The sequence below is a fragment of the Erythrolamprus reginae genome, chromosome 1, assembly GCF_031021105.1.
Source record: "Erythrolamprus reginae isolate rEryReg1 chromosome 1, rEryReg1.hap1, whole genome shotgun sequence".
NCBI lineage: Eukaryota > Metazoa > Chordata > Lepidosauria > Squamata > Dipsadidae > Erythrolamprus > Erythrolamprus reginae.
In genome coordinates, this window is record NC_091950.1 from 379,562,806 (window position 1) to 379,582,488 (window position 19,683).

Sequence of the window (19,683 nt, forward strand, 5' to 3'; positions counted from 1 at the left end):
CCAGGCCAGGCCTGGAGTCTGGCTTGGTGCCAGAGGCAGGGATTCAGCCACAGCCACTGGGGAACCTCCGGAGGCTGACAGAAGTGAGGAAAAGGAACAGGAGGAGCCTGTTCTCAATGTGTTCTCAGAGCTGCGAGAAGGCAAGAACAGTTCCAGAGAGAAAAACTACTCAGAAGTAAGGCTTGGGGATAATTGGTCCCTCCCATAAATTATATAAGTGGAGTACACAAGAGGGTTCATTGCAGGAAGTAACTAAATTCATTTCTAGATCTTGTCATTGCAACTCAATACTATACTCAGTTTTCTTCCTGTTTGAATTTGCCAAGTTTTTCCTGCAAATTGGTCTTTGGCAGTTTGCAAAAAAAGGTTCATGTATGTTATCTGCTTATCTCTGCAAGACTTTAGATGGATTTGTTTTTATTTTGGACTTTTATCTGCTTTTCCTTTCAGTTGGACTTGTTTTACTTTATTTGGACTTATGACAACTGCTAATGACAATAATTAGGAGTCATACAAATAAAAGAGGTTTGTGAGATTTGTTTGCACCATTTTATGTAATCAGAAAGCCTAGGTCAGGACAATACTCTGATCCTTTAAGATTAAGCTAATAATCCTAAATGTACATTCTTTCTGAAGAGGTTAAAAAACAAAACAAAACAAAACCCAGGATCATGCTTAGGTTCACTTAATCCAAGATTCTCTGAAAAATTCTAATGGCTAACAGTTACCAGATGATATACTGGAAATTGTACTGTGATTTATCATAGGCAAAATTATTTCTAACGTGATACGTTCTGCATTGGTTTATATAATTGCTCTGTTGTGAAATTTACTGGGTGATCTGGCATTAAAGAAACCAGGATCTCTATTAAAGATAGAATATAAATTGCTATTGCATTTTTATGTTATTTGCATTTTGATTTTACATTTTGTTAGCCATCCAGAATTGCCATGGTGATGTGCCTATCATATAAATTGAATGAGTGAATTAATTATCTTAGCTTCCACCAGTTGGATTTCTTTGACTGATGTTGCTTCTGCCAGAACAAGTGGGATGGGCCAATCCCATTGGGTGAGATGTTTCCTGAGATAGCTTGGACCCAAGCCATAAATAGCTTTGAAGACCATAAATAATACTTGAATCGGCTCTGGAAGCAGACCTGCAACCAGTAAAAGCGTGGGCAACAGAGCTGCCCTAAAGGCCCCAAGAACTATCTGTATAGCTGCATTATAGGTTAACTATAGTTTGTGAATACAGTTCAGACACAAATCTAAATAATAATAATAATAATAACAACAACAACAACAACAACAATATTATTATTATTATTATTATCATCATCATCATTATTATCATTATCATCACCATCATCATCATCATTATCATTAGAAACATAGAAACATAGAAGACTGATGCAGAAAAAGACCTCATGGTCCATCTAGTCTGCCCTTATACTATTTCCTGTATTTTATCTTACAATGGATATATGTTTATCCCAGGCATGTTTAAATTCAGTTACTGTGGATTTACTAACCACGTCTGCTGGAAGTTTGTTCCAAGGATCTACTACTCTTTCAGTAAAATAATATTTTCTCACGTTGCTTTTGATCTTTTCCCCAACTAACTTCAGATTGTGTCCCCTTGTTCTTGTGTTCACTTTCCTCCTGAACCTTATTTAACCCTTTAACATATTTAAATGTTTCGATCATGTCCCCCCTTTTCCTTCTGTCCTCCAGACTATACAGATTATCATTATCATTACTATTCATGGGTAGTCCCACATAGAGAACATTGCAGTAGTCCAAATATAAAATGAGTACGACATGACTGACTTGAGGGCAGGGATTTATGACCCACAAAGGTTCTCTTAGCCATGACTTTTACTGTATTTTACAAGTACATGAATCTAGGAGAAACCCCAAATTGTGCATGAAGTCTCTTCCAACAAAATGGATACTCTGACAACTTTATCAAGGAATGCCTGATCACTTAACACGCTACAGCACAACCAATACAAACTATGGAAAAAAACATCTCAGAAACAACCAGCAGATTATGACAACCACACAATATCTTCATAGCACACAAATCAACTAAAGCTTCAAAGTAGCTTAAGTATACAAAAAGACTAAGTAGCTGTAGAAGAAAAAAAAGTCAGTCATCTACAACATACAGTGTAAAGACTATAACAGCACTATGTAGGACAGATAGGCAGAAGACTATCAGAGTGATTCCATGAACACCAACTAGCAATCAGAAGATGAAAACTCCTTAATATCACTGCATGTGGGCAGACTCAACAATAATTTCATCTGGGAAATTGTGACCATCGAAAACAAAGTTAAATCTGAAAATGCTAGGGAATTCCTTGAACTTTGGCATTCATACAAATTGGTTATCAAGAGATACATAGAGGTAAATCACAATTTACACACCACTCTATTCAAAAGACACAATAAAAAGGTAAGAAAAAATGATCAGAATACATCTTCTCCAGCAACTAAAACCCAGATAACTCCAGCAACTAAAACCCAGATAATCTGGAATTAACTCAGAAAAATAATTAAGCATAAAACAACAATCAAGGAGACTACCAAGGAGAAAACAATACTGTGGTCAAGGCTGGCAATAGAAATTACTACATGGCAACTGGGCCACGTAGGAGCCATATTTGAATCCATGTGAGGCTTTGTCCTATGTTAGCTCCAGCGTGCATGTGCATGCTGGCCATCTGATTTTCGGCCTTATTTTTGGCCTTTTTCCTGGGCTTCAGGAAAGCTGTTTCCAAACTTCCAGTTGGCCGAGTGGGCCATTTTTCACTGTCTCCAGGCTTCAGGAGTCTAGAGGTAAGTCACGGATTTATCATCAACCTCTACAGTGGCTTATTTCAGTTTTTCAATTAGCGTTTTTGGTCCTGGTTTTTGTTTTTGTTTTTAATGTGTAATGCAATAATAGCCTTTATGAAAGACAATATTGTGAGTATTATGAGAAAATATTTACCATAATTAAGAGAAGAATCAAAACTCCTGGTAAATGAATTCCAACTTTCATTCCTTAAACTATTTAGAATTATATAAAGAATGCTGAAATAAGTAAAATGTGAATACTGTATTAACATTTATTATTCTAAAATATCAATATAAGACAATACAATAAAATTACAAATAGATTACTTAAATATATATTTTCTATTGTTTAATTTAAAGTATTTTTTTCTCACTCAACCTATGTCAAAACAAGCAAACAATTTTTTTCCTGATCTACAAAGGAATGAAGAATAACTGTACAGCAGCAGTTTAACTGTTAAATCAGTCTATAGATGCAATGACCCACATGTAAAGTATAAATCAATAACCTAACTAAACACTAAACAGTGTTTACAGGATACAGGATAAAGAATAAGGAAGAAAAGAAAATCAGAACTGACTATTTTATATGGCATGAAATAGTAAGCATCAGCAAAACATATGCTGTAATATTCCAACAGTAAAGGAAGTTGTAAACACTACTAAAACAGTTTCAGATATTCAGGAGGAGGAAGATGAGGAGGAGAACGAGGAGCCCCCCGCCCCCCAATATGGCTGGACTGTGATTTAAAAGCTCAACTGCTGTCCATTACAGATTGTAACTAAATTTGTTCCAAAATAGTTAAATCTGTCCTTCAGAATCCAGAATATGTCAGTATCATTGTCAGTCACTCTCTCCCTCTCTGTGTGCCTGGAAGAAATTCTTTATCATTCTTCTATACAAAGGGGAAAGGAAGAAAACCGAAACACTGAATTAGAGGGAACTGTGAGTAAGCAAAATTTGATTGGCTGCAATCTACAGATAAATTTTAGCTCTTTACAAGGTATTTAAAAATATACACATTTTTATTATGTTTAACTGATTCAAAGAAAGCTTACGCTGAAAACAGGATGTTTTTCATAGTTTTATTTAAGTACCTTCCAGTCTTGACACCTGGCATCTGCTTAGATAAATGTTTCCCACTGTTATTTTTTTTAATACAAAATAGAATAAAAACAAAAATTAACTAATTTTTTTTAAACCCTTACCTTTTCCAGGATTAAGTTGACATTTACTTAACAATTCTTGCATTCTCTTTTCAAGTTTGCTGCTTTGATGCTCTACACCCATGATGGCAAACCTATAGCATGTGTGCATAGGTGGCACATGGAGCTATATCTGAGGGCACACGACCTGTTGCTCTATGTGTCAGCTCCAACATGCTTGTGTGCGTGCTGGTCATCTGATTTTTGGCCTTCCGGAGGATGGGGAGAGATTGTTTTTGCCTTCCCCAGGCTTCAGGAAAGTCTTCAGAGCCTGTGAATGGTGAAAAACAGACCCAATGGCCCAATCAGAAGTTTGTTTCCAAGTTTGTTTGGGTCCATTTTTGCCATCCACAGACTCTGGAGGCTTTCCTGAAGCCTGGGAATGGCAAAAATGATCTCCTCCATCCTCTGGAAGGCCAAAAATCAGCTGGAATCAATTTTTTGCCAACAACAAGCTCTGGAGACTTCAAGGAGCCCTGTGCCCATGCAATGGAGGCAGCACTGGGGATGTTTTGCATGCATACATGGGGGGCAGTGGGGGGGTTGTGCATGCACGTACATGGGGAGGACATTGCATTATGGATGTGGGCACACATGTGCACATTATCACACAAACACGTACCCTTTTGGCACCCAAATAAAAAATGGTTTGCCATCACTGCTCTACATGTAATCCAAGAAACCATTGCTATGATGCTGGGAAGTCCAATAAGGCTTATTTGTAGAAATACATATCATTGATAGTTTTTCTTATAAGATTGTACATTTTATGGCCTTCTCATCATTTCACATTAAATATTGGTTTCTGGTAATGGGTTGTGGTTCTTAAGTACTTCAATGCAACCCTTTTATATATTTCATCTTCATTGTAAAAATGGTGGCTATCAAGCATTTGGTATAATACAACATGAGGATAAATAACCATCTGCATTTCTCAGTGGGTTACTCATTATTCACACTTATTTATATCATGATACCTCTCCCTCCCGCCCTCCCCTCTCTCTACCTCCCTCCTGCCCTCTCTCCTGCCCTCTCTTCATTTGGTTTAGAATAAATTGTCAATTAGCTCAATGTATGGGCTATTTAATTGTATATGTAGTAAAACAAATAGGAATGCATGGAAAGCAGTTGTTAAATAATTTTAAAATAGTGATTAGAAAAATGCACAACTTTTCAGCAAATAAATTAATGTCATTATTCCTTATAATAATCTTGAAAGAAGCCACAAATGCACAAATCCTGAGAGAAGCCACAAATGGGCATCACTTTAAAAAGTGCCTATTGAATGCCAATCTAACCCTACAGGTATATACACCCAGGTATGAATATTTGGACAATTTATTATGGAAAATAAGCAGACTTTCAGATATTTCAGCCTAGTGTCATTAAGAGATTTAACCCCAATATAAAACAATAGCATGTAATATGCTGAAGCAGTTCCAGCATCTAAAACTAAATTGTTTTTGTCCATAATTGGTACGACTAGAATTAAATCGCAGACCCAGCTTTCTAATGCCACTAGAAGTCTTTGGTTAGTATTGGTGCCTGTAGCTTTTGAATAAAGAAGCATAAATTATACTCAGTTGGACATTTTGGTTTTAATGTATGAGAAACCCTAAGGATTTATCAGTAATATATAGTTATGTATTACTAAGTTATTGAGGTTTCATTGTAGAATGAAAATTCTCCCTCTGCTCAGTTCACATCTTATTAGCATTAGTATATATGCCCTGTTATTACTGAGAATCTACTCTTATGTAACATTATTCCTTAGTATCACATCACACTGTTTCTATAATGCTGCATTTGTTTTGTATATTGTGATAGAGAAAAATGAAGAGAAAAATTGGTTAATTTAAAGAATATTCAATGATTTGGTCATATTAGTTTCATTCAGATTCATGAGTCCTGGAATAAATTTTCTCAGAGGTTGCATTAAGCATTGACTGCTTTTATTTATAATGCTAATGTTAAGTTCTGCTTAAGGTTTATATTAATGCTTCTGAGGAAGAAGGTAGCAATTTCCTCACTTTTTAAAATTAAAAAAAGTGACTTGCTTAATAGTACCTTTCAAAGTTATGCCTGGACAATAAAGGCATGGAAGAGTCACCTCAGACACTCTCCTTTTGAAAAGCAAAATTCCTTTTCAAAGACATGACAGCTTTTCAAAAATCAGTAGTTCAATTCAGACTCCTCTTATTCTCTTCTTCCCTTTCTTGATTTCACAGTGACAGTTTATTTTCATGTTCCAATTAGCAAAATGTTGGATCTTGCCTTTCCATCAGGATTCAAAGTCTTACTGTGATGACTTCGAGGAGAGGAAAGGAAGTCAAGCGTAGTTTGTCCAAGTATTGGATGTTAGCAAATCAACCCTGCTGAAGCTGGCAGACAAACAATTTTCTAGATTCTCATAATTTGGTAATATATTGGAACTAAATAATTACTGCTAGAAAATTCAATTAGGTGGTGTCTGAAATGACCATTCTGAGTATCCCTGAATTTTAGGCAGAATTCTGAATGATGCATTAAAAAAACTCTCTAATTTTATTTTAGGAATTAAACTTTACAGGGAAATTATGCGTCATGTTTATAGGATTTTTTGTCAATGTTAGAAATAATAGCAAGGTCCTTTACCCTTGTCAGTGCCAGACCACAAAATGACACTATAAGAAATATGAGAACTCTATTTTATTGATGTAGATTATAATGGCTAAATCTGGACAGTCTGAATTGTGCCTATTTTGAGTTTGTTTCTTATCCTTTTATGCCTTTTCTGGGTTAAGTTCGTGTTTTTCTAACAGTTGCCCCCTCCAGAGGTGTGTTTTTATTGGTTGTATAGAGCTGTTAGTAACTTGGTGGCCTTGGTAACTGGAACCGTCAGTGACCCAGGCCTGCTATGCCCCTGACTGGTTCTCTCTGTGGCACCTTTTTGTTTTTAGATTATGTGCATGCACATACATGTTCGCACAATGCATGCCCACCCGCATGGCATGTCCAAGCAAACCAGCAGTAGCAAAATACAGAACCCATCCCTGACACACGTACTTCAAGGCTAACAAGGTGTATTATTATTGAAATACTACTGAAATGTTATTGAAAGGAATAAGGGAAAATAGGCTGCTCCAAATGTGACAATATTTGCATCATTACACATAGGAGCTGTTTTAAATGCTTTTGAAGTAGAAAATTATTTTTGCAATAATAATTAAATTAAATGTATACTTAAGTTTGCATTTATAATTTATTGTTTATTTATTTCACATGAATTCTATACTAAAATAGAATATAAGATTACATCAAAAAGCAAACAGACTATACTATTAATCAGTGATAAAGTGTAATGGTTTATGAAAGAGGAGGAAGAAATACATCCTGGATCATTTGCGTCCAAAGGAGGGATGGGTATGGTCTCTCTGGAGGGACCCTCCATAATTCTCTGGAAAAGAAGGCAGGGGGGATGGGAAGAAAATACTTTCAGGCTTGCAAATATCTGTTATGGCAACCTTAGAATTAAAGTTAATGCTCATGGTTTTGGTTTTGTGTTTGGATCACTTAAAGAATGCTGTCTTTATAGCATAATAGGACAAATGTATACATGGTCATCCCCAGATGCAGTAATCAAGCTGTAGATTATTGCTAAAAGGAGCTGGAGGAATTTAACATGCTCTCTCCTTATTTAGTGAACACAATCTGTTTCTTAAGCAAGAAGTAAAGTGATCAAGTTTTTAGAAACATAGAAACATAGAAGACTGACGGCAGAAAAAGACCTCATGGTCCATCTAGTCTGCCCTTATACTATTTCCTGTATTTTATCTTACAATGGATATATGTTTATCCCAGGCATGTTTAAATTCGGTTACTGTGGATTTACCAACCACGTCTGCTGGAAGTTTGTTCCAAGGATCTACTACTCTTTCAGTAAAATAATATTTTCTCATGTTGCCTTTGATCTTTCCCCCAACTAACTTCAGATTGTGTCCCCTTGTTCTTGTGTTCACTTTCCTATTAAAAACACTTCCCTCCTGAACCCTATTTAACCCTTTAACATATTTAAATGTTTCGATCATGTCCCCCCTTTCCCTTCTGTCTTCCAGACTATACAGATTGAGTTCATTAAGTCTTTCCTGATACGTTTTATACTTAAGACCTTCCACCATTCTTGTAGCCCGTCTTTGGACCCGTTCAATTTTGTCAATATCTTTTTGTGGGTGAGGTCTCCAGAACTGAACACAGTACTCCAAATGTGGTCTCACCAGCGCTCTATATAAGGGGATCACAATCTCCCTCTTCCTGCTTGTTATACCTCTAGCTATGCAGCCAAGCATCCTACTTGCCTTTCCTACCGCCCGACCACACTGCTCACCCATTTTGAGACTGTCAGAAATTACTACCCCTAAATCCTTCTCTTCTGAAGTTTTTGCTAACACAGAACTGCCAATGCAATACTCAGATTGAGGATTCCTTTTCCCCAAGTGCATTATTTTACATTTGGAAACATTAAACTGCAGTTTCCATTGCTTTGACCATTTATCTAGTAACGCTAAATCATTTACCATATTACAGACCCCTCCAGGAATATCAACCCTATTGCACACTTTAGAGTCATCGGCAAATAGGCAAACCTTCCCTACCAAACCTTCCCCTATGTCACTCACAAACATATTAAAAAGAATAGGACCCAGAACAGACCCTTGTGGCACACCGCTTGTAACCTGTCTCTGCTCAGAATACTCGCCATTAACAATAACTCTCTGATGTCTATGCTTCAGCCAGCTTGAAATCCACTGAACTATCCAGGGATTAAGTCCAATCTTCACTAATTTATCTATCAGCTCTTTATGTGGAACCGTATCAAAGGCTTTGCTGAAGTCCAGATAGGCAATATCCACGGCACCACCTTGATCCAACACCTTTGTGACATAGTCAAAGAACTCAATGAGATTAGTCTGACACGATTTGCCTTCAGTAAAGCCATGCTGATTTGGGTCCAATAAGTTATTGTTTTTTAGATGCTGATTTATCCTCTTTTTGAGTAGAGTCTCCATCATTTTAACTACAACTGATGTCAAGCTAACTGGCCTGTAGTTACCAGCTTCTTCTCTACTGCCCTTCTTGTGGATAGGCACAACACTGGCCATTCTCCAATCCTCAGGGACATCTTCTGTTAACAGGGATTGGTTAAACAAATCAGTCAGGGGGGTAGCAATGACAGATCTGAGTTCTTTAAGAACTCTGGGGTGGATGCCATCTGGACCCATTGCCTTATTTATCTTTAATCTTTATCTTTATCTTTTAAGCATTTAAAATGTGTGTGTGCCAGAGAGTGAGTGATAGAGAGCGACAGAGAGCAAAGATCATTGGTTACTGCCTTCTCATTCAGAAAATGGTCTTTCCTACAGTGTCCTTCAGCATACAGTGAAGGACACACAAGCAGTACTACTACAACAAATGACCACTATGAGAAAGAAACTTTTTTAAAAAACTGTCTGAACACAGAAGAAGATGGCCAGTTAGTAATTAGCCAAAAAAAGAGAGAAAACATGGAAGGAATACACTAAAATACTATAAAACAATGAAAATAAAATTGAACATATAGAAAACCAAGTAATGACAACATGTATAGGCACCAGCCTTAGAACTGATAATGAAGTTACAGACGTGATAGAAAACTTTTGCCTATTAGGTTCAACTAAATATAGAATAGCAGTTTGATGTAATAGTTAAGGCTTCAGGCTAGAAAGCAAGAGACAGACAGTTCTAATTCTCCCTTAGGTACAAAGCCAGTTGGGTGACCTTGGGCCACTTACTCTTAGTCCTAAGAGGAAAGCAATGGCAAAGCACTTATGAAAAACTTTGCCAAGAAAACTGCAGGGACTTGTACAAGAAGTTTCTGAGAATCAGACATGATTGAATGAAAGAAAAATAAAAAATAGTAAAGAAACAAGCAATCAAAAAATAGGTCGGGAGTTAGCACTTTGTAGAATGGCCACAGAGGCCTTGGAAACAATATTCAGATGCTGTGATATGTCTATATCTATGAATACCATAATTGTACATGTTATGTATTCATGTAAATGAATGTATGTAAATAGTTTGTGTTAATATCCATTTAAACTGGTTCATCTGCGTACCCGACGGCTGATTGGCTACACAGCGGGCGAGAAAATCCAAACGGCTGTCAAAGCCGCGCTTACAGTAAGGAAGCCCTTTAAATAGCGAAACCGAACCACACATCTTTGTCTTTAGCCACGAATTGGAGACCGTATCTCTGTAAACTGCTATATTGCTACACAAGCCTGTTCCTAATAAAACGAATCAGGCTAAACATGTCCTACCAATTATTTCCAATTTAACAGTACAGGCATTTTGGATGTGAAAACTAGAATTTGAAGAAGCAGGATAGAAAGAGTATTGATCCTTTGAGAGGTTGGTGTTAGGAGAAAACTTTTGAAAATACTATAGATAGCTAACAAAACAAATGGATCTTTGAACAAATCAATTCACACGTAGCTTATTTGGACACACTACGCAAAGGTTTAGCTGGCTGGAAAAGGTTCTAATTTTGGGAAGAGTGGAAAGAAAGAGAAGATAATGAGCAGCAGTAAAGTTATGGTGACAATTAGTACACATTGATGGAAGACTTAAAAGACCAAGTTAGGGACAGAATGTGATAGGGAAAATTTATCTATGTGGTCACAAAAATTGATAGCAACTTAATGTACATAATACAACAATCAATGCTAAAATCCATTTCCAAAATTTAATTTTATTATTCAAATGTTTAAGATAGCATACTAATTTGTTAATTAACCACCATACTATTAACGAACCCCTTATAATTATTTCCGTAATATATATGAAAATTAGGAATTTAAACTACTCCTAAACTTTCTATTGATTTAAACTTTTATCCAGTTAGCTTCTAAAAATTGATTTTTGCAATAAACGAAAGGCATTTCAAAATAGAATAGAATAGAATTTTTTATTGGCCAAGTGTGATTGGACAGACAAGAAATTTGTCTTGGTGCATATGCTCTCAGTGTACATAAAAGGAAAGAAAAGTTCAGCAAGAATAATAAGATACACTATGTCATTTAAGGATAGTCCAGGTACAAATAAGCAATTAAATCATATTAGGAACTAGTCAAAATAAATTGTAAAGATACGAGCAATGAAGTTAAAATCATACAGTTATTAGTGGAAGAAGATGGGTGATGGGAACAATGAGAAGATTAATAGAAGTGCAGACTTAGTAAATAGTTTGAAACTATTGATCATAATATAAGTCAAAGGATGGGGCTAGTATAAAATTAATCAGCACATGGAGCATGCAATATTTCTACATCATAGTGATCACATTATTTAGGATCTCTTTGGATCCTACTACATATACAATTTTCCTGGACAATATGTGAATGAAAGTTCTGGATGGCTTTCAGAAAATAAATATATAGCAACTGAAGTATTTTTACAGGAATCTTTCTTCTACCAATAGATTTAGAATCATTTAGAAAAGAGCTAAAGCGATTAATAACATCCCACATGATGCTATCCATATACCAAGAATATTTACATTTGGTTTACAAGAATAATACTGTATGTATCCCAGGAAAAAAAAATCAAGTTTCTCTTATTTCATAGTAAATTCAATACTTCTTTATAGCAGTGTCTAAATTCATTTTTAAATAGGAGGGAGGGAGGGAGGGCCTGGAAGGTGTAGGTATTAAGACAACATGTGCAGATATCAATTTGCCAACTCTCTTCTAGGAGAACAGTTCTCTAGTTAATTTCATTCATTTTATATAGACAGAATGAAACCTTCTCAATAAGAGAGTAATTATTATTTTTTACTGTGAGCTTTAACTGAATTTAATCATCCTCTGTACTATATTGGAGTGCTAGCTCCTAAAAGTGAACTGTATAGATAATTAAATGTGTCCTTCCATTTGAAAAAAAAGTACTTTCAATTCATCAAAAGCCTTTTCTATTTCCCTGATCTTTACAACTGGGTAGTGAGAGCAACTGCCTTACAGTCCCTAAAGCTGTTGTTATTGGCACTTGAGAATTGGACCAAATGGCCATGGCATTCATGCAAGGATCACACTGAGCTTGGCAGTCATAGAGGGATGGTGCAAAGCCAATAATGATATTTGATAATTAAAAACAACCAGTTTTGAAGATATTAGGTGTTAACAAGCATCAATATCTCATCATCCACCATACTTTGTTTTGGTCAGGGTGCAAAAGAATAATCATGAATTGTATGAAGTAAAATAAATCAAGAGATGCTATGCTGGATTTCATTGTTCCTTTCTGCTTGAAGAGCTCGTTTTTGGCTCTTCTTTTTATTAGGGCTATGCACAAGGCAATCAATCTCTTATCAACAGCCTTCAGACAAAATGGGCATGGAACAAAATGGTTTAACTTTCTGATCTCACAAATGAAGATGAATATATGTGTCCCAGGATAATGCTGCAGGATCTAATCTTAGTCGGTCACTGCTACCAGAGGTTTTGTTTTCCTAGCTTTCAGACTCATGTTGGAGTCCACCTTTGTGCTCAAGATGGGCTCCAGTGTGAGTCCAAAATCTCAAGAAACAAAAACTCTGGTCCCAGAGATTGACCAAGACTAATTTCTGATCTCAGCTCATGTAATATAGTTGAGCTATCTATACAATTAGGAACTATAGGTATTTTCTATTTGCCTGTTGCTTCAAAAAAAAAATGTTTTGCCTAATAACCTTAACTCTTAGTTTTGGCTTAATTATACACTATCTTCCAGCCCTAACTTGTAAAGTCACTTAAAAATTAATGCATTGCTCTCACTGGCTCACTGAAGAAGCCACATCTTTTGCAGTCACGGGAAAACATTAGAACTAGACTGTCATTCACTAACTCAAACACAAATTTTCCTATTACTGCCTGACAAGTCTGGAAAAAAGAATGAAACTTCTTTAAGAGGCTCTCTTAGGCTGTTTACACTGGATACCAATTACCTTTTCTACTTTAGATCTGCATACTATACACAATGAACATTGTTAAATATCAATTTGGTGATATTTCACTGATACTAATGACTTTATTAATGACTCATTATCAAGCAGGGAAAATCAATTAATTGCAAATATGCCTTTTAAAGTTTAAAGAAGGAAAATATGACTGAGAAAAATACAATATTGTGATTTTGAAAGGCAATGAGAACTTTTTGTGATTATTTTTGTGATTCTTTTTTCTGTGCTTTTTACTGAAGTAGAGAAAAAGATGACTATCAGCCCTCAGTGATGTAAAATACCTGCTGCAGCTGGAGTTTTATGAGTATCATAAAGACTCCAAGGTGAGGAAGTTATTTTTATTGGTGAAATTGGACTGAATGAAATTGATGAGAAAGGTGCCTGGATTTCATTTTCCAAGTGGGGTTGTGTTACTTTCCCCATTGCCAAATCTATGTAGTGGACAAGTCCCAAAAAGCAAGAATGCATTTCAGCATCTATATTGAATCTGTAATGATAGTCCCGAGTAAATACAGAATCTTGAAAAATAGGAATTATTAAATTGCTGTGAATTAATTCAAGTGGAATCTCTTTGAAATGCTTTTCCTCATTATCTCTCACCACCAGGAATAAGTTGCTTTATCTGAGATAAACGTTCAACTAACCTGTCCTTACTATTCTTACAATCATTCTACTCATAATAGAGTTTTGAGACTCACCTTGTTTACTCTGGCAAAAGCAAGGTTTGACAGTTGGCTGAATGTTAGTAAACTCTTGCAGATCTCTGGAAAAAAGTTGGGTTAGTCAGCTAGGTGGCTGCAGTCAGGAAGCAAAAGATTGGCTGATTGGACTCCAAGAACTAATGATGTGGGAGAGAGACAGATGACTTGAAGGTAAACTGGAACATCTAGTAGAGATTGGCAGAGAGAGAATGAACCATTGATGATTAGAGATAGGAATGAACTATTCTCCAGGAAATGAGATTTGGAATCTCATAACAATTTCCATTCCAGCACAAACTTATTTTGTGTCTGTTGTGGTAATTAGTGGGTTTGGCCATTGTGGAGGATTATCTGATCATTGTGTTTCGTGACTGCTTTACTGACTTGGACTTTTTGTGTGCTGATTTTTCCCCGCTTTGAAACTAAACCAGAGCAAAGTGTGTTTCACTTTGTGAAAGAAGAAGGACTGTGAATTGCCTCACACTGCAAGCTAAGTATCACAGAACTGATAAGGGACTTGTACAAATTACCAGGGCTTTTTTTTGAGACAGTGCTCTTTGCTATACCAAAAGAGGGCTTAGTTTAAGTGAATTTTCATTATAAAGAACATTGTTTTGAATTTTCAAACGTGTGTGTGTCTGAAATTTGTACCTGTGAACTTTTGGGAAGAGTCTACCAGAGAGCCCGACAGAACAGTGTGACAAATTTATCTTGGGTGAGAGGGCCGACATGATTTATTTCATTAATATTAAGATGGATATATGTTATGCCCATCTGGAGTTCAGGTGTGGCATCGCCTGTAAGTTCAGGGCTGATGGTAGAATGCCTTTATTATTCAGGAAACAATGATGGCCTTACATCTCAGATAATCAGATTTCAGACCCTTGTTGGGAAGTTAGCTTTAAGAAACAGCACTTTTTTTGTACTGGTCTTCACAATACAGTGAAGACTGTGCCTGAGCTGCTTGATGCACATTGGTTTTTTAGTTTCTTAGTCTGATAGTTCTGGAGTTGCATTATTTTGTTAAAGATTTAAACAGATCTGGAGTTCATGGTTCAGGTAAAAACTCTAACACATATGAGTTTTTGTCTTGGCTTAGTGATATGAATCTGAGGAACATTAAAAACAATCCCTGATCATGATCATATCACTTTCTGTTTGGAAAAAGTTTTTGAAGAGCATCCTCAGGTGCTTTTGTAGACACTGGCAAGTAGTTCAACAAAGGTCTTAATCACCTCTCAGAATAAGGAGTAGCACCTCACTTTTACAACTGAGCAACTTCTTTTTGTATGCTATCCTTAATAGCTGCTTAATTTATTGAGAACCACTAGGAAGATGGAACAAGAGCTATCTAGAATTCCACTGAAAAGAGACAAGGAACAAGTTCAATTGAAAACATACATTCTTGCCTATGCTACAGTATGGTGATAAGAACAACAAGATACAATACAGTGATACCTCATCTTACAAACTTAATTGGTTTCGGGATGAGGTTTGTAAGGTGAAAAGTTTGTAAGACGAAATAATGTTTCCCATAGGAATCAATGGAAAAGTTATTAATGTGTGCAAGTCCAAAACTCACCCCTTTTGCCAGCCGAAGCGCCCGTTTTTGCATTGCTGGGATTCCCCTGAGGCTCCCCTCCATGGGAAACCCCACCTCCGGACTTGTTTTTGTGATGCTGCAGGGGAATCCCAGCAGCGCAAAAGTGGGTGCTTCTCTGGCAACGGAAGTCCAGAGGTGGGGTTTCTCGGTGAGGGGAGCCCCAGCGAAATTGCAGCATCGCAAAAACACGAAAGTTCTTGAAACCGCACATCCGGGCTTCCGTGGAGGGGAACCTCAGGGGAATTCCAGCAGCGCAAAAACAGGCGCTTTGCTGGCAACAGAAGTCTGGAGGTGAGGCATCCCAGTGGCGGCGGCTTGGGTTTGTAAGGTGAAAATAATTTGGAAGAAGAGGCAAAAAAAATCTTAAAACCCCGGGTTTGTATCTCGAAAAGTTTGTATGATGAGGGGTTTGTAAGACGACATATCACTGTATTTTTTTCTGTTTTTTATTGTTTCTACAGAATGCCAACTGGAAATTTTAAAGATAATATAGATTTTCTTAGGAAATTAAAGATTTGAAGGACATCTAAAGGGCTGCTATGAGGAATATTTCAATCAGCAGATGAACATAATTGCTTGTTTCAAGAGAAGAGAATATAGATAGTTCAGAGTTGAACAGGGCAGTCCTTGAGCATTCCTCAAAGCTTGGTAGTTTGCTTGTAGTCATTTAGTTCAGTACTGCTTCTATGCTACTTCAGTGCTACTTCTCTGTAGCTGTAGAAAAGTACTGAGATAGCCTAGAAGAAGGTATGCAAAAACTATTATGAAAACATAAATTTAATCCAGAAAACAGGAAAGGATGAGGGGAAAATCTCAAGATTGCCCCATCTTGACTCTCTTTGATATGAGATAAAGGGAAATGAAATTATGTTAGACTTTCAAGATTCTATTAAGGAAGACTGAACTAGATAATAAGACCATTGCATTATTAAGATTCTAAGAAAATGCTGCTCTAGCAGAATATACAATATAGTATGATATACCTAGTGAGATTTTAAAAATGAGCAAGATGATTTAAAATGCAGAAGCTTTGATAGCAAATAATTTAATATTTTTTCACATTATGTGAAAAGGCAAATTTTGAAAGTGACATTATATAACTGAATAAATATTTATGCTATCTTATTTAAAAATAATAATTGTTCTTATCATGTAGCTGATATTTTAACTTTTGTTTCTCTTATTTTCTAGAAACTTAAAATATCATTTAAAAAGAAGATTGTGAATGAGAATATTGTCCACACACAAAAAAAATCATTTTAGCGGAGAAGTTTATTAAAAACAAGTTTCAAGCTACAAAATTTAATCTGGCCTTAATCAACAGCAGGAAGCCTGAAAGATTAATAATGCTATGCTTCTGGAATGTGATAAAGCAGATGGAATGATATTCTGCAAAAATGGTTTTCAGAGGTTTTACACCACAGGCAAATCAGTTAGTAATACTTTGAGCAGCACAAGGATCAAAGAAATAACATTTTTCATCTAGCCTAGTGTTTGGTAAACAACTGTTTGCTATGGTTCACAAGCTCCATTTTTGTAAATGTTTTCCTTTGCAAAAGTCAATTTGCCTGAAAAATATAGTGCAATGAATCAGCTCAAGGTGTCTGCAATGCCTCTTTCTTGGAGAACTACAGATCAAAGATTTACAGTAGATTATGAGAAACAATGCTAAACTGACAGTTCATTTCATGCAAGAAATTGTCTCCCTATTCTAACATGTATTTGATCAATATTAGAAGAAAAACACAAGTATCAATAGAAGAACATGTAACTCTGGGTTGAACTGTGGGATTCTTAGTGCTTCCTGAGCTTGTTTGTTTCCTTGCAGGCATTTCATTACTGGATTAGGTAACATCTTCAATAAGGAGTCGGAGCAGAGTCTTTCAGTAGTTAAAGATGCTTAGCTTGTTATCTGAAAAACTGACAGCCTGGGTTTGAGACTCGAGCACTGCGCAATGGGGTGAGCTTCTGCTATGTGCCCCATCGGACCAGAATACCTCCAGAACCGTCTTCTGCCACACGAATCCCAGCAACCGATAAGGTCCCACATAGTTGGCCTTCTCCAGGTCCCATCGACTAAACAATGTCGTTTGGCGGGCCCCAGGAGAAGAGCCTTCTCTGTGCCAGCCCCGACCCTCTGGAATCAACTCCCCCCAGAGATTAGAACTGCCCCCACCCTCCTTGTCTTTCGCAAATTACTTAAGACCCACCTGTATTGCCAGGCATGGGGAAATTGACACATCTCCCCCAGGCTTTTATAGTTTTATGTATGGTATGCATGTGTTGCATGGTTTTTAAATGATGGGGTTTTTAGATGGTTTTTTTAAATATTAGATTTGTTTACATTGTAACACTGTTGTTATTATTGTTGTGAGCCGCCCCAAGCCTTCGGAGAGGGGCGGCATACAAATCTAATTAATAATAATAATAATTATTATTATTATTATTATTATTATTATCATCATCATCTTACCCACCTAGTACAAGTAATCCTTGATTTACAACCACAATTGAGGCCAACATTTCTGAGACATTTATTGAGTTTTGCCTCACTTTATGACTTTTCTTGCCATAGGTGTTAAATTAATCACTGCAATGATAAGTTAGTAACCTGATTATTAAGTGAATCTGACTTCCCCATTGACTTTGCTTGTCAGAAGTTCTGTGATCATAAATATGAACCAGCCAGGCATCTGAATTTTGATCACACAATCATGGGGATGCTACAAAGATCTTAACTATAAAAAATGATCATGTCACATTTTTTTAGTGCCATTGCAACTTTGAACGCTCACTAAACAAACTGTTGTAAGTCACAGACTACCTGTAGCTCAAAAGTATGAAAATGCAAGTAGATAAATAGGAACCTCTTTGATGAGAAGGAAAAGTGTTCTATGACTCTGTACAGTCATTCTGACCATATGACCGTGGAAATGTTTTGGGGCAACACTAGCTCCAATGGCTAAGAAACAGAGATGAGCATAACTGGACAGGGCAAGCCTTTACTTCTACCTCTCCAATAAGAATCAGTCTAATCAAGGAATTACCAAGGAGATAATAACACTCCCATCAACCCTGATAAGCTATTGTATATAAACAAACCGCAAACCTCAGACCCTTGTAGCACTGAAGATGTAATCTAATTGGGTGATGCAGTGTCTGCCAGCAAATAACCAAGCTCAGAGACTCCACAAAAAAAAAAACCCCCAACATATTTAGCACAAGCATATAATATGAACAATGTTTTAATTCTTTGTGCAGAATTGCAGAAGAAAAATGGTTATGAACAAGAATATGTAAAATGTAAAGCTTAAAGGAGTGATTGAGCTACTATCAGAACAAAAAGAGTAAACAAACAAACAAAAAATCCTGCCACTTTCCTTACAGCTTATAAAAATCTTCTCAATATATAGCGGAGTTAGAGTACATTAGATATCAGTTACAGGATGGCTCATTGAGCATTTCTATACCGTGTTGCTTGCACTTCCTATTTCTCCAAAGTGTTTTGAAATTGGCTGAGCAATCAGCGCCTCTCTTGCTAACCTCAGAATGCTGAGAATAGGCAGGGAACATAATTAGGGGTCATCAAGATGACTATTTGGAGACTGCAGGACTTGCCCTTTATTCTGTTCCCAACTCTTTAAATTGCAGGTCCTAGAATAACGAAAGGTCTTGCTAACATTCTACCCAGAATTGTTAAAATGATGTGGTATGTCTTCTCTATCTTGATTTCAATTCATGCTATGAGAATTTCTTTGGTGTTTTGCCAAACCTAAATTTGTTGCTACAGGAAAATACTGCTTGGTTGTGACAAGGTCATTTATTCTTCCTGCATAAAAATTTCCAATTTAAAGCTGTGATGATGGAATTGCATTACAGTTTTGTAACTACTTTGGAATAATTTTATTTTTCCCCACATTGGGGAATGTACAGAAAAAACAAGGAGGAAACTCCAAGCTGTGGGGTGGGGAAGCCGTGCTCAAGGAGACACTGATGGAACTGGTTCCATGACATTCTGTAAGCTATAAGCAAAAACTCCAAACTGTGCAGTGCGGAAGCCTTGCCCACCATGACATTGATGGAACCGGCTCCATGACATCATCTCCGAGCTACTAATGTTTCTAAAGAACTGGTTAGAACTGGTAGGAACACACCTCTGCCATAATAACTCAAGCACTATATACATATCCAAAAACAGTACGTGGTATCAACCCTAAAGGCCCCCAGAAAAGCTCTGTTTTCATTTGTTTATGGAAAATAGATAACATAGCAGCCAAACAAACCTTCCATAGGGAAAGGGGAGGGGCATTCCAAGA

The 19,683-nt window shown here is 36.6% G+C and overlaps 1 long non-coding RNA gene across 1 annotated transcript; it reads left to right on the forward strand.

Annotated features, from left to right (window-relative positions):
• Positions 1-91: 91 nt before the first annotated feature.
• On the forward strand, positions 92-16,892 carry LOC139157693 (uncharacterized). The gene is made up of 3 exons (XR_011557539.1): positions 92-175; positions 13,303-13,386; positions 16,559-16,892. It is a non-coding gene; the product is annotated as an uncharacterized lncRNA (long non-coding RNA).
• Positions 16,893-19,683: the final 2,791 nt, after the last annotated feature.